Source organism: Cryptomeria japonica, chromosome 2 (assembly GCF_030272615.1).
Source record: "Cryptomeria japonica chromosome 2, Sugi_1.0, whole genome shotgun sequence".
Classification (NCBI taxonomy): domain Eukaryota; kingdom Viridiplantae; phylum Streptophyta; class Pinopsida; order Cupressales; family Cupressaceae; genus Cryptomeria; species Cryptomeria japonica.
In genome coordinates this window covers 137,436,226-137,460,041 of record NC_081406.1, presented here as the reverse complement: position 1 = coordinate 137,460,041, position 23,816 = coordinate 137,436,226, and positions in this window count along the sequence as shown.

Here is a 23,816-nt window from a genome sequence, read left to right as displayed (position 1 = left end):
ACCCCAAGAAATTGGCGGGAGATTCAATCTCTAGGTCGGCCAAAAGTTGAAATTAAGACCTAGGGTTTCATATATAAGAGCTCTCTTTCTTCATGTGAAGGGATGGGGAATTTTGGTTTCAAGGACCTTCTACGCAGCAAAAGAGTAGATCTTTGAAGACTTCAACAACATTCAACATCCATCCATCAAGAATCCATCAATTTCATTCATCCATTTAGGGCTTTGAAGGCATTGAAGAACAATAAGGGATCACCGACTGAAGATTGGCTTGTACCCCTCCCTTGGGGTTGGGTATGATTTCATGTTGTTTTCATGTCTTTACATAAGCTTCATCATATCATTTGTATTCATGCTTTAGATCACTTTGCATCTTGATTTGGAGCATTTACATTATCATGTACAAGCAATTAGGGTTTACTCTCTAGGTTGCTCTAGTTTGCTTACTTGCATTTTAGGATCTTGCACACACACAAGGTCTGCACACACTACTTTTACAATACAACTTGGCTATTCGTGGAGGTGGAAATCACCAAAGTGGGGGTTTGACTAAGGCAAAACCCTATATAGCCGCCCACCATACCTTTTCAGATATAAGTGCAGGTTTCGGGATTCGGACAACACCATAAGTTGCAGCTCCGACGGAAGCGAACTGAGACAGAACTTCACACCAAATTCCAACCCAGAAAGCTAGGATAGGGGCGTGGAGCACCCTGGTCCTGCCAGGATAGGGGCGTTGGGCGCCCTGGTCCTGTCCATTTCAGTGAAGTTTAGCAGTTTCAGAGGTAGCAGCTTCAGTATTTCAGGCTTCCGGCTTCAGCGGCAGATCTTGCAGAATCAAATCCATTCAAGGTACACATTTACATTTCTCCTCTTATCCTTACAATTGTTCATTATTAAATCTCAATTCTACAATCTTGTGCTCAAAGTTACTAGTTCATACTTACACTTTAGGGTTAATAGTTGAACTTGCATCATTCTATCTATCATTTGCAACAAAGGAATAGAAATCCTAATAGGTATCCCGTGGCTCTCTCTTCCACAAAAAGAAGTAGCCAATTGTGTGATACCTCTAGGCTCTTTCATATTCCACAAGTGTGTGATTGAAAGTGAGATTAGGGCATGTTTGCTTAGTGTCACTTTTTCCCCTACACATTTTAGCGGTCATATGAACACTACGTGCATATGCAAGCTAAAGTACAGAAAAGTAAACATTATTTGAAAAAGGATATATCCATAAGTCTGTCGAACGAAGCCCCCAGCGGTATCTGCAGTACACAGTTAGGAACCGCACCCTACAAAGCACACATTAGATCACAAAATCACCTAATGCTTACTAAGGAAGGTGATGAAAATTCGAGGGTAGCTATATGCCCCCCCCTATTTCGGCTTGCTAATTTTAGTGAGTTGAAACAGGGTATCATGTTTACCACTTCGAATTGTTAAAGAATATTGATGACAAATGCTCACAAGAAGATTTGATATGAGATCAAAAACTAATGGAGAATCATTTGGTAAGAAAGAGGACTAAATCTCAATTCCAACACCACAAAGAGTGTGAGGATTTGAGAGTTCTCTAACACAAGATGAAGGATGTAAATTGAAACAAAATGCAAAGAGAAGAAAAGAAAAAAAAGCATGAATACACACATTGGTGATCCATGAAAAGAATAGTGAGAGAGAAAACATGGACTTCTCGCCCCTAGATCTTGTCTAGGTGATCCATGGGAAAAAGGACATGGAAAACTAGCCCCTAGAGTCTGTCTAGGTGGTCCATGTAAGGGAGGAGAGTGAGAAAGTTGAGCCTTATGCCGCTAGTTCCACTCAACCTCGTGCATGTGTGTGTAAGGGAGGTTAGAAGCACCTCATAGGAGTCTATGCCCGAGTATGCTACAACCTGTATATGTATAGTACAAAAGCGTGACATCTCGCTCTAAGAGTCTGTGCTCTGGTTCCGAGAATAATCACCTTGCATAAAAAAAAATGGAGACTTCTCGCTCTAAGAGTCTATGCTCTGGTTCCGAGAATGACCCACTGCTCAAAAAGTGTAATGTCATAAGCAAAGTAGAACAAGGATACCTACCTTCACCACAAAAGAAGATACCCCAAAAATGCAACAATGTCATCGATCCAAGCAAGAGAGTTTTGCACTCTTTAAGAAAGGATAAGATAGTTGAAAAAGGGATATCTTGTAGTATGTGTAAAGGAGATCCTTAGAGGAGAAGAGATCTTTGTACAAAAGACACCTATCCCCGAGAGGAATTTTCTTAGACAAATATAACATCTTCTAGAATAAGACAAAGAAGAGAATAAGAATGCAATACTTCCTTCTTTTGCAAGGTGAAAGTGATTCTTAATGAAGAATGACGCTCTTTTTAACCCAATTGGGAGAGTGAATTCGTTATGGATGTATTTTACCAAGTGCAAAAGAGGTTGTAGTCAAGGACTTACACCTCTTGTAAGAGAGAATCCTTGAACAAACAACAACAAATGCATACAAGGAAAAACATCAAGTAATAAAATTCACACCATCCACGAAATAGGAAAAAGTGGATCCTTAGATAAAAATAAGGAAAGATCATTGCCTGAGAAGAACTTACACAATCTTCTAGGGAGAGATTTAGACATAAGAAAAATGTACTACATACTCACATGAGTTCATGCAAGCAAGACATTAGTGTATGTAAAATTCTCCTCACAAGAAGTGGGTAGCATAAGAAAGAGAATACACATCTTCTCCCATATCTAGGAAAAGAGAATTCTAAAGCAAAGATGATCAATATTTCCACACTATTACCCCAAAGGGAAATTTTAACCATAAAAAGAAGAGATGTATGAAATCACTCTTGTCCCCATAGGAACAAGAGATAACATAGAAAATTAGGCTATTATGTTGCTTCAAAAAATATGATTGCACTTGAAATTGTACCATCATGAATGACAATGAGCCCCCAGTAAATGAGCTACCAATGTCACATAATGATGAGCAACATAATAGCCATTAATGTTATTTAAAGACATGATAGATTGAATGAGGTATTTGAATATGACATGCCGAATGCTCAACTATAAGTGAGATCAAAAACATGTATAAAATGATAAAAATTGAAGAAGAAAAGTCACAAGACATCTTAGAAGAGGGATGAATGTAATTTATTAGAGCCTTATCCCTGGAGGAAAGGACTTTATTATGAATAGGAGATAAAGATTCATAAGTGGATTTAGAAATTTGAGGGGAGTCATAAAGAGATTTGTTCATCGCCAAGATTTCCTTATGAGGGGAATGAGGGTTGCCAACAGTAGAAGATGATTTAGTTGAAGTGAGATCATCATCACTACTAAATATAGCATTCACATTGAGAGATGGTCTTTTAGATGCTTTGGTGGGCTAAGAAAGATTATATCCAAGTCCAAATGAATATTCATGCATGTTATGTTCTAAAGGAACTTTAATTCCTTGTTCATTTGTGCCACAACCATTTCCACTATAGCCACTCTTAGCCATTTCAGAAAGAAAAGGTGGTTTTTCATAAGACAAAGAATCAAATTCTTCAGAATTAGAGGTGTGAGGAGAAGAAGTTTGAGAAGCAGCCACAAAATTATTGCTCATAGGTTCAGGTAAGACTGATTGATTTTTAGTTTCTTCCTTCTCTTTAACTTTAAGCTCTCTAGGAGGAACCCTATACTCACCTACAAAGGTGGGATTAAAATCAAGAGATCCCCAATCGTCTTCTGCAAGAACCTTCTCAGGATCAAAAGCCTTTTCATGTGTAGATTCAAGTTGAGAAGAATCTTCTTCAAGAGCTTCAGACTCATCCAAAGAATTTTGATTATCAGAGGGTGATGATTCATCCATAGGTATCTTGTTTAACGAGTCATCACTAGAAGAGGAAGGCTTAGAAGAACTCCCTTTGGAAGTAGATGTTTGCAAACAAGCTTGAAAATTAGTATCACCTATCAAGGTATATGTCTTATTATTATAAATAAATTTAACTTGTCTATGCAATGTAGAGGGGACAGCTTGCATACTGTGAATCCAAGGTCTCCCTAATAACAAGTTGTATGTTAGATTTCCTGACATAACATGGATAGGAGTAGGCAAAGTAACAGGTCCCACTGTGATGGGTAAGGTGATAATACCTAATGAAGACTTAGCCACATTATCAAAGCCTCGAATGGGATGAGAGTCAGGCTCAATAAGGGATGTATCCACATTCATCTTATGCAATAGATTAATGCTACACACATTAAGGCCAGAACCATTATCTACCAGTGTTCGTCTTATAGCAGTGTCATTTATGATAACCACAATCATCAAGGGATCATATTGATGTTGAATTTCACTAGTAGGCAACTCATCTTGAGTAAACACAATTTGAACTTTAGGATTCATCACAGAGTTAACCAAAGACACTATATTACTAGATGTATTAGGTGGAGGAACATTCAAATCTTTCAAGGCATCTTGTAACATTCCATGATGAGCGGAAGAAGTTTGGATCAAATCCCAAAGGGATATCTTAGCAGGAGTAGTTTTAAGTTGTTCTATGAGATCATATTCCTTACCAAGAACTTGTGAAATCTGTGGAGCTTGCGGAAGAATTGGTTGAGGATTAGGAAGAGAAACTGGAGTAACAGGAGGAGGATTAGGCTGCCTATTATTTCTAGTATTGTAGGTATGAGCAACCACATTATAACTCTCTCTAGTCAGTTGCTTAGCATACTCATAAGGGCTCTTAGTAGAATAACCTTCTTGCACAGTAATAATAGGTTTCTTAGGAGTGCAAAAAGAATCATTAGCATAACCACCTTGAACCACTAAGATAGGCTTATTTAAAGGTTGAGAATTTTGAGAAGGACAAGCACCTTGGATAGTGAAGAGAGGTTTGTTAGGTGTTTCATTCACACGTATCAAATTAATTGAGGATGGTTTAGAGGAATGAACAAAAGTGTTGGAAGAATTATTGATAGTCTTCTCTTGCACTAAAATCTTATCACGGATTAAATCAATTTTAGGAGAGAGACAAGGGGTAGGCATTGATGTTCCAGTAGGAAGAGTAATACTAGGAAAGGTCATATCATCCTCTATCATCAAAGGATCTACATGGGGAATAAACTCTCTAGGAGAAGGATCAACATTACTCTCTAAAGTCTCACTTTTGAGATGGAGATCTTTGAAAGAGATGTTAACCATCTTGTTTTGAACTAGGGTTTCCTTATGAGTAGAACCAAGTTGAGGAGAGGGAGATGCTTTATTTTTAGAGGGAGAATGATTGAGATTCAAGGAAGGTGAGAAACTATCAACGGAGTTTTCAATCTTGATTTCATCCCCTTTGGCTAGGGTTCTCTCATGGGGAAGAGAATAATCTACACCTTCTTCTAATGGTTCATCCCAAATAGTGAGGTTGTTGAAAGGAGTGTTTGAAGTATTGTTTATTAATTCCTCATCCTTAGGAGGGAGAGCATCAATAGATGTGTTAAACTCATCCTCTTTCCTCAAGATATGTTCAATATGATCTTTAGGGGAGAGAGAATTAAGGAAATTGCTTATTATTTCATCTTCTTTCTCTAAGGGATGCTTATGGGTAAGACAAACTTTAGGAGAAGGGTAAGCATTTATCATTAATTCATCATCTCTAGTGGGAGTTTTGTTGGAAAAGGAAATGCCATTACTAGGAAATGTAGGAATAATGTCATCTTCTTGCACAAAAGGATCCTCATGAAGGGAGCGTTTTTTAGGAGCCACAAAGTCATCAAGGGCATCATCCAACAAAGCATGATCATATCTATTAAAAGGTTTATCTTTTGATTCAAAGGGAGATATCTCTTCATAGAGGGGATCATTGAAAAAAACCATGTTACTAGATTTAGTGGAAGAGTTGGTAGGAATGTACCCTTGAGAGGAATCATTCGACTTATCTTTCTCATCACAACGAAATGGCATAGTAACAATGTTTATGAGTTTTTGGTAAAATGAACGTTTGGTATCTTTAGGTTTCAAAAACTCATCTAAAGCTTCATCTAACTCATAATCATCACAAATATGAACATCTTGCAAATAAAAATCTAACATTTTGAAATAAAGATTGCATAAAACTTAAACACACAATGCAAAGAAACCAAAACACACTCTTTCTTTTCCTTCTTTTTTCTTCTTCTTTTTTTTTATGAAAATGAAACTTAAATGAAACACGCTAAATCTAGATTTAGATCTAACAAATGTAATGCAAGAGAAAGCAATAATAAGATTCAAGTCAGGTTCACAAAAATGTGTAGGGGAAAAAGTGACACTAAGCAAACATGCCATAATCTCACTTTCAATCACACACTTGTGGAATACGAAAGAGCCTAGAGGTATCACACAATTGGCTACTTCTTTTTGTGGAAGAGAGAGTCACGGGATACCTATTAGGATTTCTATTCCTTTGTTGCAAATGATAGATAGAATGATGCAAGTTCAACTATTAACCCTAAAGTGTAAGTATGAACTAGTAACTTTGAGCACAAGATTGTAGAATTAAGATTTAATGATGACCAATTGTAAGGATAAGAGGAGAAATGTAAATGTGTACCTTGAATGGATTTGATTCTGCAAGATCTGCCGCTGAAGTCGGAAGCCTGAAATACTGAAGCTGCTACCTCTGAAACTGCTAAAATTCACTGAAATGGACAGGACCAGGGCACCCAGTGCCCCTATCCTGGCAGGACCAGGGCGCTCCACGCCCCTGTCCTAGCTTTCTGGGTTGGAATTTGGTGTGAAGTTCTGTCTTAGTCCGCTTCCGTCGGATCTGCAACTTGCGGCGTCGTCTGAATCCCGAAACCTGCACTTATATCTGAAAAGGTATGGTGGGCGGCTATATAGGGTTTTGCCTTAGTCAAACCCCCGCTTTGGTGATTTCCACCTCCACGAATAGCCAAGTTGTATTGTAAAAGTAGTGTGTGTAGACCTTGTGTGTGTGCAAGATCCTAAAATGCAAGTAAGCAAACTAGAGCAACCTAGAAAGTAAACCCTAATTGCTTGTACATGATAATGTAAATGCTCCAAATCAAGATGCAAAGTGATCTAAAGCATGAATACAAATGATATGATGAAGCTTATGCAAAGACATGAAAACAACATGAAATCATACCCAACCCCAAGGGAGGGGTACAAGCCAATCTTCAGTCGGTGATCCCTTATTGTTCTTCAATGCCTTCAAAGCCCTAAATGGATGAATGAAATTGATGGATGCTTGATGGATGGATGTTGAATGTTGTTGAACTCTTCAAAGATCTGCTCTTTTGCTGCGTAGAAGGTCCTTGAAACCAAAATTCCCCATCCCTTCACATGAAGAAAGAGAGCTCTTATATATGAAACCCTAGGTCTTAATTTCAACTTTTGGCCGACCTAGAGATTGAATCTCCCGCCAATTTCTTGGGGTTAAGCTTTATTTTATGATTGGATTGCGCTCCTAAAATTTCGAGAAAAATGTCCAGGACCGTGTGCACGCTGGGCGCCATGGTCCCAACAACTTTTCACCAAATTTTCAGGGCCGTTGGATATGATGATTTTAGAGCGAACCCCGAAGTTACAGCTGATTTCGAGATGTTTTGACCCCCGAAATCAAGCCCCCAAGTTCAAAATAGGACCTAATTAGGGTTTTTGGTTAAATGATGTATTGGAAGAATAAAATGAAAGGGGCACACTTTAATGAAAAGGGCCCAACTTTATGATATGGGAGATGATAAAATAGAACCTTAGACGTAATTACTTTAATTAATTAAGTGCTAAAGGGGAAATGCAATGCAAAATGCAAAATGTGCCAAGGCGGGTGCTAAACTAGGTGTGAAATTGTACCACCCTAGCAAGTGCGTACAATTTACGACGCTACAATGTTGTAGGAGAAATGTTGAATAAATGTCTCTGCTAAGTCACCCCATGACTTAATATCAGGTGGAAGTTGGGAGAACCATTCCATAGCTTGATCACCTAGGCTCTATGGGAATAACCTCATCAAATATGTCTCTTCTGCTGCTACCTCAATGCAAGCTGTGAAAAACTATCTTATGTGTGCCTTAGGATCCCCTTTTCCTCTATACTTATCAAATTTAGGCGTCACAAAGTGTGTAGGAAAAGGAGGCATTGGAATGCTCTTGTCAAATGGATAGGGACATATGTCTCTCATTGTGTATGTTGGCCTTGGTGTATTTATGTCCTCCATTTTCTTTTGTAAGTCCCTGATTTGTTGCTCCAAATTTTTCTTAGGTGGAGATCGACTTATTGGACCATACACCATGCTTGAGGCACCAATAGGAGGAGGAGCATGTTTCATATATGGATGATATTGATCATACACATGTTCATATGGACGAGGTCTATAATGATGTTGCGTATATGGACCACTTGGTATAGATTCATGTTGAGGAACGCCATATCTATTTTGTGCATGTATACCATACTCTACAGGTATGTCATGTTCTAATGTGTTACCCCCAAATTTGACACGGGGTTTCCTTGTGTCCAAATTTTGAGCATGCCTTTGAATATCCAATTGCTTTGGTGGTTGCTCCTTAGCATTGGTATGTGATTGAGCATATCTTTCTGCATAAGACTTCCATAATGGTTTGTGAAGGTGAGTATCATATGCTTGACCATGTGTGTATGGGACCACTGGTTTTTGAAACAAAGATGATGGTGATTCAGGTACCATATGTGGTCTTCTATTGCCTCCACTATTAGGCCTCCTTTGATCCATGTTGGAGTGAGTTTGTTGCAAAGGTCGATTTTCCATTATTTGAGACATGTCAAAATCATGAGGTATCTTGGCTCCACTTTGTGCCATCATTTGTAAGAAGTATTGTCTATCCCTCCTCATTATTTCCTCAACCAATCGATTGAAATGGGGATTCATAATGGATTCTTCCACATCTACTGAATGTACGGAAAAGTTGTCCATATCATCATTGTGTGTATCATTGTTGTTTGTAGTGTCCATGTTCTCAACATTTGGAATGTTTCTATAGGCATCCATGTCAGGTAATGTAGTATGATCAGAATTGAAAAAGATATCATTGTCATACTGATAGGAGCTCATGTTTGTGGACTCTTGAGCCTCTTTAGTTTCTCTCCTAGATTTTTGAAGACGGGTTTCAACCATGAACTAGGTATTGACTAAGATGTGTGAGACTAGATGAAAATGGAAAGAGTATGGAAGACTAAGAGTTGGATGGAATGTAAATGAATCTGAAGTGTACTTGCAATGTCCAAAGTGTAAGACCAAGTATGTATGTAGTAGAGTAGGTGTGACTTCCAAAGAGAGGATAGTTTCTCTTGATGAGGTAAGTTGACCTTGACTCTAAGTAAGACCAAATGAGACCCAAAGGTGATAGACCTTGATGAGGGACCACTTAGCAAAATGTTGTTGTATGTAGTGTGTTGACAAAGTATAGTGAGGACAAGCAAGTGACCTTTTGACTCAAGTTTAGACAAATGTGAATGTAATATAAGGTGTAAAGAAATGATGGATTTTGTGAGACCCAAAGACAAGTTGAATGCTAGATGAAAACTCGGAGAAACAACCTAGGAAGCTCAAGAATTCTGAAACTGATTGCTCTTGTTTGCTAGACTGTAAAATTTTTCCAATTTGTGAAGTTGTTGGTTGTGACCAAATCTAAATGTTTGACTGTTTTTCATGACAAGAGGACACAATGTTGATGAGGACTCAATGTTTGCAAGTGTTTAGACTCAAAATGACTCTAAGAAAAATGTGTTGTTTGATGTAAAAATGTTTTGCATACACTTGAAGACACAAAAGACACAATGTTTTGTTGTTTGGTCTTGAATGTTTAAAATAAGTCGAGCACAATTCTTATGGCTGGCCAAGACAATAGTTGTTGATCCCACATGAGGTTTTACCCCCGAGGCTACGCTATTCAGAGCGGATACTTAGATACTTGACCTCACTGGCTCCACCCTCGGCACTCACTTCTCGGGTCACCCAAGCATCAGTCCCCACGAAAACTCCCCATGGCAAACTGTGTATCTCTACTAAGAACTGTATGTGTGTGGGCTGCTACCAGAGGTCCGACCTCCTGCCTCAACAACTAGAAGGATTTGGGCTTCTAATACAAAAAGGTGCTAGTAAGGGCATCCGCTCGTGTGGCCATACATGCAGTACTTTCAGCTCTGTAAATACAGAAGGCTCCCAGCCGATAGGTGTTACACCCTACAAATGATCAAATAAATTTGATCAAACGGGTTTATGGGGAGACATAGTGTCGGTATGAACTAATCAGCACACGTTATCCATAGTTTTCACCATGAATACAGTTGTTTATAGTGGTTCGGAAGAGGTGGGTTTTCCTCGCTACCACTTGGGTCATTCTCTTCTCACTAGTAGTCCTAATGACCACACGGGAAGACAGGCCCTCTAAAAATTAAACAAAAAGAGCCTATTGCTCAAGACACAAAAGACAATGATTCAATTTTAGTGCACCAATTGAAGTGTTCGCTAGTCTATGAAAATAAGGCACACAATAAAAAATCCAGAAACCCTTGCCAAGGACCTGCAACAAAGATTTATTAGTAGTTTGGATTGTTTCAAATGATCACCCCTTCCTGCAAGCACACAAGTTAGGTAAATTTTAGATCCAAAAGACTTTGTGAAATAGGGGCCTTCAACAATGCATTTTGTTGACCAATTCAAAGACTTGATTCATCATAAAAAAAAAACCACCTGTAAAATTACAAGAGATTTCCAGAAATGTAAGAAAATCCAAAAAATTTGCTAATTTGCTCCAAAAATTAATTTTTTATGAAAAATCATAAAAAATTCATATAAAATGCAAAATCAATCTAAAAAATCTAAAAATTTTACTGGAGAGTCCTGATGGTCTTCCAAACCTACGTAAAAAAAAATTTGCAACAAATCGAAGCAATTTATGAGATATGAGTAAAATAATGCAAAACCCTAATTTTCAAAGATATGATTTTTTGAGGAATTATTTTGCATCAAATTTAAAACCAAAAAGAATATATCCTGTGTATAATTTTGAGATATTTTCAAAAATGCAAGAAAACCCAAAAAAATCGCTAATTTTCTCTCAAAATTAATTTTTTATGAAACATCATAAAAAATTCATATAGATTGAAAACGTGATCCAAAAATTCGGAAATTTTTACTACATCTTTCTGATACCTTTCCTAACCTGCAAAAAAAAGGTGTTGCCAAAATTTGAAGCTATTTGTGAGATCTGATCAAAATAATGAAAAACCCTAATTTTTAAAGATTCAATTTTTAGGGAAATATTTTGCATCAAAATTAAAATCACAAAGAATATATCCTATGTATAATTATGAGAGGATTCCAAAAATGTAAGAAAATCTAAAAAATTCTCTCATTTGCTCTCGAAATTAATTTTTTATGAAAAATCATAAAAAAATTAATAGAAAATGAAAATATGCTCCAAAAATTTTGAATTTTTGATTGAGAGCTCTTGATACTTTCTTCAACCTTCAAAACAAATTTGGTGCAAAATTTCCAATACGTTTGTGATATATGATCAAATCTCTCCAAGATCTTGATTTTGTGTCCAAAACCCTAGCTGCACAAGATTATTCTCCAAATTGTTTTACAAAACAACAATATAGGGTTAGAAAAATCTGCAAAAAAAAACACAAATCTAACAAAAATCCATGTCCCACGGGGCGTGCCAAAATGTATATGGTGAAAATGGATAACAACAATGTTGAAAGACTAAATAGATTCAACCACAAAACCCTAGCCTAACAACAACAAGGATCCACCATAACATATGAAGATTACCTAAGACAATGCAAATCAAATGAAATCACAAAGATTATACCATCACATGTCCAATAGGGTTTGGATCTCCATTCTTCCTATCTCCATTGATCTTGCTTGATATATTTGCTCTCAGATTTTATGTGCACAAGAGCTCAACAAAGAACGGAATGTGGTTCCAAGTAGGATCGTAGTGTAGTCAAGTCATTAAGATGATTGATTAGAATAATTGATTAGGGTTTGATAATGAAGGAAGCATCTCCTTATATAGAAGACACAATATGAAATGGAGGGATAAGATTGAGAGGTGTAAAAGGAGGTCGGCTATGATTAGAGGGTAGGTAAAAGAAATAATAAAATAATGAAAGGGGTAGGTAGTGTATGAATTAAGAGATAAATGACATGTGTCATGGGTAGAAAAGGTTAATGAATTAATTAAATAAATAAAGATTTATTTAATTAATAGAAGAAGTGGGATCAATTAAATAAATAAGATATTTATTTAATTTAGGAAAAAAGATAATTTAAATAAATATATATATTTATTTAAATGAGAAATAAGGCTAGAAGAGGATAAATGAATTAATTAAATAAATAAATATTTATTTAATTAATAGAAGAATTAAGCTTAGGTAATTAAATAAATAAAATATTTATTTAATTAGACTGGACAATTTTGGGTGTCTACAGTGAACTCTCCTTCTCTGTCTGATCTAAGATATTTCAGTTGTCTTCCTGTTTCATTTTCAATTCTTGCCTTGTACCATTTAAACATTTGAAAAGCTTATGATTTTTCTTTTAGAAACATTACTAACATCATCCTTGAATAGTCATCCACAAATAATATGAAATATTTATCACCATAATAACTTTGAACTTTCATAGGACCACAAAGATTAGTGTGCACTAGATCTAAAATTCCCTTAGAAGTGTAAGACTTACTTGTAAAGCTTGATCTTGTCATCTTACCCATCTGGCATCCTTGGCACATAGCATTCTCAGGTTTTTCAAGACTCAGTAGACCTCTTACTTTGTGTTTCTTACTTATTTTGATCAGATTATCAAAATTAACATGACAAAACCTTTTATGCCATAACCAGGTATCATCAATCTTTGCATGCAAACACTTATTCTGAGTTGAGTCAAGGTGAAATGTATTACCTTTTGTTTGTATCCCGGTAGCAGCTAACTTTCCATTTTTGTCATGAAGTTTAACAATTTCCTTCTGAAATTCTATTCGGTAACCTATGTTGTTTAGCTATGCTACACTCAACAAATTGTATTTCAAACCTTCAACCCAATAAACATCATTGCATCTTGCATTATCAAGAAGTGTTATGGATCCTTTACCTCTCACCGGACATGGTGCATCATTACCAAATCTAACATAGCCTCCATCATAATCTTCTAATGTAACAAACTTGTGTTTATCTCCTGTCATATGATGTGAGCATCCACTATCTATAATCCAAGAATCATTAGTCTTTATGTGAGATATTAGGGATTTTTCTTCATATCTTTCTTCATCTGATCCATCTTTGATAGCCACATAAACTACTTCCTCTGTATCAGTCTCATTTTATTTATCATCATTGGATTCCTCATCAGCTATTAAGCATGTCTTTCTATCTCTTCTTCTGAAGTCTCGGTGTCCTCTGTAATGATTATCTTTCTGTCTATCATCTCGGTAATCTCTCTTTTCAGTAAAATCTTTGTCAGGACAGTTAGAAGCCATATGTCCTATCTTATCACAATTGAAACATTTCAAAGGTAGTTTTCCTTTATACTTACCTTTTCCTCTCGGTAACCTTTCGGCTAATAGTGCTTCAAACTCTTCTTGCTTTCTGATTTCCTCATATAATTTGTGTACTTCTTCCATGTTCTTTCGAAATCTTTCACTTGCTCCACTATGATCTCCTTTAGAGTACTTATACTTTCTTTCATTGTAATCATTAGATTCATCAAGATGAAAAGAACTAAATGTAGATTCAACTTTATTTACCGAAGATCCACTGTTATCAAAGTTACTTAACTCAAATGCATCTAGCTTACCAATAGTAGCATCTAAAGAAACTGGCATATTAGGTACAGACCTCAATTCATTGATTGCAGAGAGTCAGATTGCATAAGCTGGTAGAAGGGTTCTTAACAACTTACTTGTTATATCCTTTTCTTCAATAGTTCCACCTGCTCCTTTGATTTGATTGAGAATCTCCTTTAGTCTTGTATTGTACTGAGTTATGTTCTCACCTTCATTCATCCTCATAGATTCAAGTTGTCCTCTTAGACTATCTACTTTTGCTCTTTGAACATGTTCATCTCCTCCATATACTGATATAAGTTTGTCCCACATTGTCTTTGCATCATTGCAGCCTTCTAGATCATTGATCTCTGAATCGGTCAATGCAGATGTTATTTCAATCATTGCTTGAATATGTTCTTGCTTCGCCTTTATCTCTTCCATAGTCAATGGATAGGTGCTTGGTGTGACAAAATCATTTTCCAAATAGTATACAGCATATTCTCCAACTCCTGATAGATGTAGCTTCATCCTTTTCTACCATGTAGAGAAACTTAACTTGTTCAGCTTCAGTGCATCCCTCTTATACATCTTTGGATCTTTAACTCAAGTGCCTTTAAAATTTCATTCCGGAGTCCAAAGCTCTGATACCAATTGATAGTTCTGATACTTAATATACGTACAGATCCAATAGCCAACAAGATGAGAGGGGGGGGTGAATCATACAAACTTAATCATCCATAAAAACATCAGATTCAACCTCGGTAACATATATTTCAATAATATAACCAAAATTGATAAACATGCAAACACAAAAGCATATGAACATCATAAACCTCATAACACCAGATTTAACGTGGAAACCCAAATAGGAAAAGTCACTGTGGGATTTCGGACCCACTAAGAAATATACTCTTCTAGAGTATGCTCGGTTAAAAGCAAATCTTGTTAAAGATTACAAACACATTGCTAGATGTGACCGGGTTAAGGGATTTCCCTCAGATCTATTAGGATCTTCACTTTGTTAGAAGTGACCTTGTTAAAGGATTTCAAACACTCAATCAGAATGTCACCTTGCTAGAGGGTTTTACATATGAGACTGTTAAGTCCACTCAGTTAAGAGATTTTCTATCACTTTCTCAAAATAACAGTAATAAAAGTCTATCTGCAACTTCACATCTAAAATGCTAAAGCATATTCCTATTTGTTCAATACAATCTAGACATAGAACTAATCTTGTCTATCTGTTGGGCTTCTATACTCTATTATTCTAACAGGTTTTCAAGCTTCTATTCTTGGTAATCACTATGTAGCATCCCTATGCATACACTTTCCTGCATACATTGTTTATCAACAGTTTCCTATTTATAAACAATTAGGTAACCGCTTAATCTCCTTGATCACATTTCCCATGATCAATTATAGCCATCAGATCTTCAATCTTGTCCAAGTTCAATGCATCTTTCGATCTAAAAATGTTTTACCCCACCTTGGAACTTGCATAATAGTCTTGGAACTTGTGCTAGGGTATTGCGGTTCAATCTGAGCTATAGATCTTCATGCCGACTTTTCATTGCCTTAGATTCGTTAACAAACTTCATTCACGGCTCACCAATCATTGATCAGCTCTAGCTCATCATGCTCATCATCTTCCTTCATTAAATACCGCATATAAACATTTAATGCATTCTATTATAGCTCGGTTACAACTCGGTAACAACTCGGTGAATACTAAACTTCACTCGGTAGACATTCCGCCTTCATTAACCGATAGTGATAACCTTAGGGTTTACCGACTAGGTTCTTTGCTTGATAACATAATATAGTATTAACCTTTACAATTTAAAACATATGTATGATGTTAAAACAAGCTAAAACATCATGATCTCATCATTGTCTGACTCGGTACTAGTTGCCCATTGAATACCTTATTCATCCCCTTATTCATCATATTCTTTCCTATGTCTTTTACCGACATCTTTATAATCTTCATATCATACTTCTCAAGATATGGCAACATCATACTACATTAGAAAATCAATTTCTTGACATCAATGACAAAATAATAATATCAAGACAGTAAAACATCTTTAATCAGTTATATCCATAATCATCAACAACCTTCTCAATATCCTTATGAAATTCCAACAATCTTTCATGGTCTGTCATAATGCTATATTTCCAACAAATCTATATGGTTGGAATTGATGAGGGAGAAGAGGAAAATACCCCCTTCTTACAAGAGTTCATGGATTTATTCCCAGAGGAATTACCGAACTTACCCTCTAGAAGGAAGTTTGACTTTTCTACCGACATACTGCTAGGAGCTAAACCAGTATCAAGGGCACCTTACTGAATGAACATGACTGAATTGCAAGTACTCAAAATGAAATTGGTTGAACTCTTAGCTAAGGGATTAATAAGGCCAAGTATATCACCATGCGTATTGCCCTTCTTATTTGTTAAGAAGGAGGGGACTTTGAGACTATGCATTGATTATAGGATTTGAACAAGATCACAATAAAGAATAGGTACCCCTTGCCTTGAATATAGGATCTTTTTGATCAAATGAAGGGAGAAACAATGTTTTTTTAAGATAGATCTCCAATCAAGATATCATCAACTCATAATTAAGGAAGAAGATATTCTAAAGATGGCTTTTAGGACTAGATATGGGCATTATGAATTCACGATAGTACCTTTTGGTGTAACCAATGATCCAGCTACATTTATGAACCTCATGAATAGTGTACTTCATGACTTTTTGGACAAATTTGTCTTGGTATTTTGGACGACATCTTGATTTACTCTAGAAATGAGGAGGAACATTTAGTGCACCTACAATTGGTTTTGCAAAGGTTAAGGGAGCATAAATTATATGGGAAGCTATCAAAATGTGCCTTCTTTGATAAAAAGATCCACTACCTTGGACATATCATATCAAAGGAAGGAATAGTTGTTGTTTTTGTTTTTTGTTTTAGACTTATCATGAACTATAGACTCTTATATGGTATATATTAAATAAGTTCATCAGGACGATACACAATTTAAGCGGGGAAGGATGTCATAACCCTCTTACTCTATCTTGATAAGAAGTTGCTACTATTATTGTTATTATTATATTTCATATCATTTTATATTTTTTGTTACTTAGAAGTGTTTTATTTATTAAGGTTGAAACTATTTTTTTTAATAAAAGGAATTAAATGGTGGACACACACACACTTGAAAATCATAAATTCTAATGGCAGATTAAATATTTATTCAAAATTCCAATTGAGCTCATGTCGTAGGAGGAAATGAGAAGCTTCTAGAAATAATTTCAAATCCCATATTCATGCATGTAACTCCTCCACTATGTCATCAATCAATTTTGCATGAGGACAATTTGGGAAAAGAATCTCTAATTTCAATTAATTCATTAGATAGTGGGAATGGTGCACCTTTTCTATATAATTTTTGATAAACTTTGAGAAAAGGGGTCCATTTGTTTTGGTGTGAAAAATTAGTTTCTCGGATTCTTGAAATCGCTTGTTAATAGTTGAAGGTTTTTGTAGCCTTACTTCATTGTAGAATTGTTAAGTTGTTCTTGAAGAATTCTCACCAAGATACAAGGAAGTTTCTAAGAAGGCTAGCTAGAAGATTGGAGAGGATTCAACATCAAAAGCTTCATCAATCTAGGTTCTCCGCTCTTTACAATCACTTAATTTAATTTCAAAAGAAATATATTCTATCTCTCCCTTAGATTTTTTATTTATTTATTTATTTTATTTGTATGATAATTTTCTTTAAGAAATCATTTCTCAATTATTTAATTAGTTTAAATCATAAAGGAGAAATGCATTTGATAAAGTTTCTCTCAATAGTGCACATGTAGATCTTATTAATTTGTTTTAGAGAAAAAAAAATCATATTTTTATACTTTTTGATTTTCTTGAATTTTAAATCTAAAAAAATCTGAGCGTAATCCACTATGATCCTAGCATCCAAAATGTGTAATCTCAAATCATAAGCTACCATCAGAGCAACCAAAAAGTTTGCACGTGCTATCTCAAAATATAAGGTAGGGCCCCAATATTGCCTATCCTTGTGTCATCATTCATACATGGCGATACTAGAAGGCATGTGCTGAATAATCCCGAATTGTCTCAAAATGCGACCAAATAACTATCCCTCAATAATATAGGGAGTGTGACCAATCAAGTACCTACTATGCAAAATCAATGGTAAAGTTTGTGCATCCTCCATCCAAGGCTCATAGTCGATATAAGGTCTCCAAATGATGGTATCCATCGATCCCAGAACCCAATGCCAATACTCCATCTTACCTAGCTTTGGATGAGTAAGGATACCTCTGTATAAATAGACATAAGGTTGTCCATCACTGCAAACTCTATGATGAATAGGTCAGGTAACAACATTGTGCTCCCAGCACCAGACCTGTAAAAGTGTGCATCCAGTAGATAGACTAGTGCTATCTTCATAGACAATCTGATGAAGATCATGATATAAATGAGCAAGCATACAAATACCCCAAGCATAGAAAGTCTAATGCTACATCATGCTCTGTAAAATCCCACCCCAACCAATAGAAAAACCTCAAGATCTCCTATCTGGACAAATAAATCCACCAATCAAACCTACAAGAATCATTGAGAGAGTCTCGTAATACATAATCATATCATCCCATCGAATCTCTCCTCTATCAATGCTCTCATCACCGAACACAGCTCTACAAGTCTTTGTCCCTCCAAGATCCTGATAGTCATACTAGACTATCTCACTAGTAACGGTGATGAGAAAGATCCCGTAGACATCCTCGAGTGTCACACTAATCTCACCAGTGGGAAGGTGAAAAGTGTTGTGCTCACTATGCCATCTCTCAGCTAATGCAATCAATAGACCCCTGTTATGTGTGATAAAAAGCATATACATCAGATGGTGCAACCCACATGCATCTGTGTCTAATCTCAACCTGTGTCAACTATGGAACAAGATGGCGCACAACTGAGAATTTCTCCCGATATTGGAGAACATCAAGTTTCTCCTGTTTAACAAGAGAATTTGATCTCTATCAAACATTTTTCTATCAAATCTATGAGATCACTAATCTATCAATCAAACGATCAATCACATCAACTATCGATCAAATCTTTTCTACCAAGCAAATCAGGCTATCAAAACAAACCTAAAATCATCAATCATGGTTTTCTATCAATCAATGGGTTTAAACAAACTCCATCACGCTCTTCATTAGAGACTGAATCAGCCTCTTAGAGCTACCTATCAATCTATCAATCAAATCAATCAATCATTTATCCTATCAATCAAATTTATCAAATACTCTATCAATCAGACATCAATCAGCATACCTATCTATCACATTCACGCAACAGAATATCAAATCAAATCATCTAAATGAATTTTAACATTGTCAAAATCTATGTTAAAATTCATTTTTACCAAAAGCGTTATTCCTTAAGGCAAATGTGGTATTCTATTGAGCACGGGTGCTAAATCACACATATGCACTAACATTTTTGACATAAGAGAGAGAACTCTCGAATGCACTAACCTTTTTGACAAATACGTGAACACATGAATAAAAAATGAGAAACTATCAAATGCGGGAACATTTTTATCAAAAGTGAGAACATACACAATAGAAGTGCTAATCTAGAAAAGGCAAGAACATAATATGCAAAGGCGCTAACATACCATACAAATGCGCTAAATCACATTGTTGAAAATTGAAAAAAAAAACTATCCTAAAATGTGTCGAAAATCATGTAAATTCGTATGAAAAGTTACATACAAGCTCGGGATAAGTTACTCTCCAGTGGGCCATACTCAGGAGGTCTTTAGAAATGTCGAATGTGCTCAAATCAATGATTCTCGAATGAGATAACCATTTTGCTAGCTAAGAACACCAATTTCTTTTCACTCCAAAAGATGACAAGAATGCAAATGAGAATAAAATTAACTTAAGTTAATTTTATATTCACCTTTTGAAGGGGTAATTAATGTTTTCTTTTTAGTGGATCAAATTTGTTTATTTATTTTTTTAAATGGATTTAATTGAGGGATCTTTTCCATCAATTATCATGAGATTATTCGCTTAAACCAAAATTTTCAATAATTTCACGATCAATCTCTTGAGGGGGCACACAATCAAGATTTTTGTCTCCATCAGGCACATTATCGAGACTTGATTTAATCTTTGAAACAATGTTGTCTCAACATCATTTCAAAGAGGGGCAAAATGTATACAAATAAAATTGGCTATGAGCAATTAAATAAATATTTTATATTTATTTAATAATTATTCTTCTATTAAATAGTTAATTTGAAAAGATTAATTTATTTAATTCATTTCATGTCCTTCTATTAATTAATTTAATTAAAACATTTTATTAATTAATTATTTATATCCTTTTTTGATAATCAATTAATTAAATATCTAATATTTAATTATTCCTCTATCTGCTATCCTATAGTCTCATTAATTAAATAATTTCTTAATTATGTAATGCCTTTTCCAAGTCACCTTTCATTCTCTACATCACTTCTTCTTTTCCAACTCATCCATCGTGTGGCTAAATTAATTCAACAAAATAAAATCATTTATTAGCCACTTATCTCCAACTTCCAAAATAAGTGAAATATTGTGTACGTACACATATTTCCTACCCTTCTTCTATATTCTATCTAACTTCCCTATTTATTAGGAGGACTTGAGTCCACTTGTCCTCTCATTTCTACATCTTCTACAACTATCCTATATCCTCTCAAGTCTTCAACTCAGTCAAGGTGAGATGAGTGACACTTGTCTTCTCCTTCCCCTTTCTCTCAACCTTCAACTTCTTGCTCATAGCCATCCAATTTGCAAGATTCGATCATGACCATTGATCTCTGCTCCCTAAGATAATGCACTCAAAAATCTATAAAAGAGGTCTCATAAGCCATTTTAAAACTAATAGCTAATCATATAGTCATTCTAGGAGTCTTTATCTTGTATCTATGAGTTTGAGTTTGAAGCAATTAGAAATTTTAGAATTCTTATCATAGCTTAATATCATGTTATCTTAAATAATTTTCATATGCATATCATAGTATCAGTAAACTATCTGTCCATTCTTCATACGCCATCTTGGAAGCTACCAGTTCTTGTCTGAGAGCAAATCATCTGCAACCATGAATAGTGGAGCTATGACACAATGAGGTGTAAATCATGGAAGGTATAATCTTGTTTATTTCATTTACTTCATGTTACTTCATTCATTGAAGTTAACTTTCCTTTTTTATATTTTGTGATGGACTAACAAGTTCCAGGACATTTCTTTGGAGTTCAACTTTAACCTCAACAGGGTCCTATTGATGAGGTTGATTCTTCACATGATGATTCAGATTTTGAGGAGAACTTTGGGTACTTGAACTTGGGTGTTATCACATGTGACCCCGTTCTTGAGCCTTTTATTTCATCTCCTATTATTTATATCACACCACCTATTGCAACTGATGATGCAGATGTTGTGACAATTTTGCCTTGTTTTGATTCAGTGCAGCAGGATATTCCTTGTCTTCCAACTTCAATTCATTGGGATGGCTACTTGACACACATTGTAGTGTTGTTTGTGGAGTCCTACATTGCATATTTTGGAGACATCATTGATGACATTCATCTTCTCTTTGATGAAGATCATCCTTCTTTGATTGTTACGAGGGAACACTCTAACCCTCTTGTTCATTGTCTACATGATCATTCTTTCGAGGATGATATGATTGTGTATACTTATGTACAATATTTGGAGTAGGTCACTTTCTCTTTAGAGGAGACATGTGAGTCTTTGGATATTGTTCTACATTTATCTCGACTAGATCTTGGAGTACCATTTTCAGTAGTGTGGATCAGTACACCACCTTTGGAGGGGGTAACTTGGATCAGTTTTCAGAGATTCCATTCATCATGAGTTTTTTTCCTACATCTTCCATCCATGATTGGGGAGACTTCATGGATACACCTTTGGTTTTGTTTCTTCCCAAGGGGAGGAACATTGTTTGATGCTCATGGAGCAGTTTCTTCATTCAGCTTCGAGCTTCTACCATTGGTGCAGATTCTACATTGAGGGGGGGCTACTTGGTCTCTCTTCTTCCCTCATATGGGGGTATTATCCCTTTTTTGTGAGGATACATTGCAGTGACATTTCTATTAGGGTGTGGCATTTTCCCTTCTTCGTGAGGATAGCATGTGATGACACTCTTTCCTACATGTGTCCTTGTTCCTTATGCCATGATTGTTGATTAGCCTCTAGGAATTTGTGTGATTTAGATTTCATCCCTGTGGTGAGATTGATTGTTTCTTATGTGGTTTATTTTCTATAGAGATGTTGTTATGTTCATGTCCTTTGGTTGCTAGGTGTTAGCTTAGGTATAGTGTTTTTGGGACCTTGTGTCATCTCCTAGCATGAGGGATGGTTTCGTATGGTTCCACATGGTCGACTGGTTTGATGCCTTCTTCCATTGGGATATTCTTCATTAGATGCTTTGTGTGAGAATGTGGATTCTTTATCTCTTCATCTTATTGATGGATTCTTATATTAAATTGTTGTATACCTTCATGTAATGTAAACCAATGTTGTAATAGTGATTCATGTGGCATTTATATTAGTTGGATAGGAAATAATGTATCATGAGATAGTTGTATCCATGAATGGAAACTATGTATCTTTATGTTAAAGGATCTTGTATTCTTATGTAATGGAAATTGATGTATTTTGTGTGTAATGCTCTTGTAGTAGTATATGTTGTTGTGTAATCCTTGATTGATTCTATGTTGTATCTTAGATATTCATGCAATTAGGGTTTAGATTCATGGTTAAATTAAAGAGTTTCTATTGGCTTGGTGATGTGGATGCTTTATGATGTAATAAAGATATTGGATTAGTCTTAACGCCCTTGTCTCTTGAATGTGGTTGTGTATGAGTATTATGTTGGATATATATGATTATTCTTAATGATGAAAATGAATTAGACATGTTGTAGGAGATAGTTTAGTGATAGGTAATTATGGCATATTGAATGATTAAGGTAATGGAGTAAGAGATATTATCAGTTAGTATTCATTTGTTTGCAAGACATTGAAATAAGGATTATATCCTAGTCATGTGTGATACTTTAAGATACAAAGAGAATTTTGATCATGCTTGAAAAAAAATATTTAGTATGCATTGTGTTATGGAAGTAGAAGGGACTAGGAACATTGGGAATTGGTGCTTTAAAATGATCCTAAAGGAATTAAATTGGTAATTGTATTTAATGGAATGTAATTATGATGACTTAATTAATTGGATGGTCTCTTAGATTAATGTAGGTAAATGTTAGTGTTTGGATGTAGATTCAAATGAAGATGTTAGAATGTGATAAAATTATTTGAATTTAGTTATGTTCGTGTACTTAGTATTATATTAGGTAATGGCATCGAGGTATCCTAGGGAATGTTAATTGATAAGTTGATATTTATTCCACTTGTGTATTGTGTTCATATGATTATGTAAAAGATGATCATGTGTATTCTTAGTAGATATTTGATCAATTGCATATGTGTATTCGAGTTATAAGTGTTTCATTAGTTAAGTATTTAAAAAATAATAATTCTCCGTTTGGTTAGATAGTTGGTTAATTTCTCTAGGGTATTTTGGTGGTCATTACACTAAATGAACCATTTAAATCTAGTGGTTCTAATTTAATAAAAAAATTTATAACACCAATGCATCAAATATAAATAAGAATAAAATTAAATTCTGAACATAATGAAAACTTGTATTGTATATGAAAATATTTTTTATACTTATTTCGAAGTAGGAATATATGTAATGGCATGACATTTGCTAAATATGGGAACATTATCAGGTTTAAATATTCCCAATTCAATTCTTTGAGTTTTTCATCAATTAAAGAATTGAGATACTCTAGTGCATCTTCCTTGATAGATCCAGGATGATCTTTCATATAACATG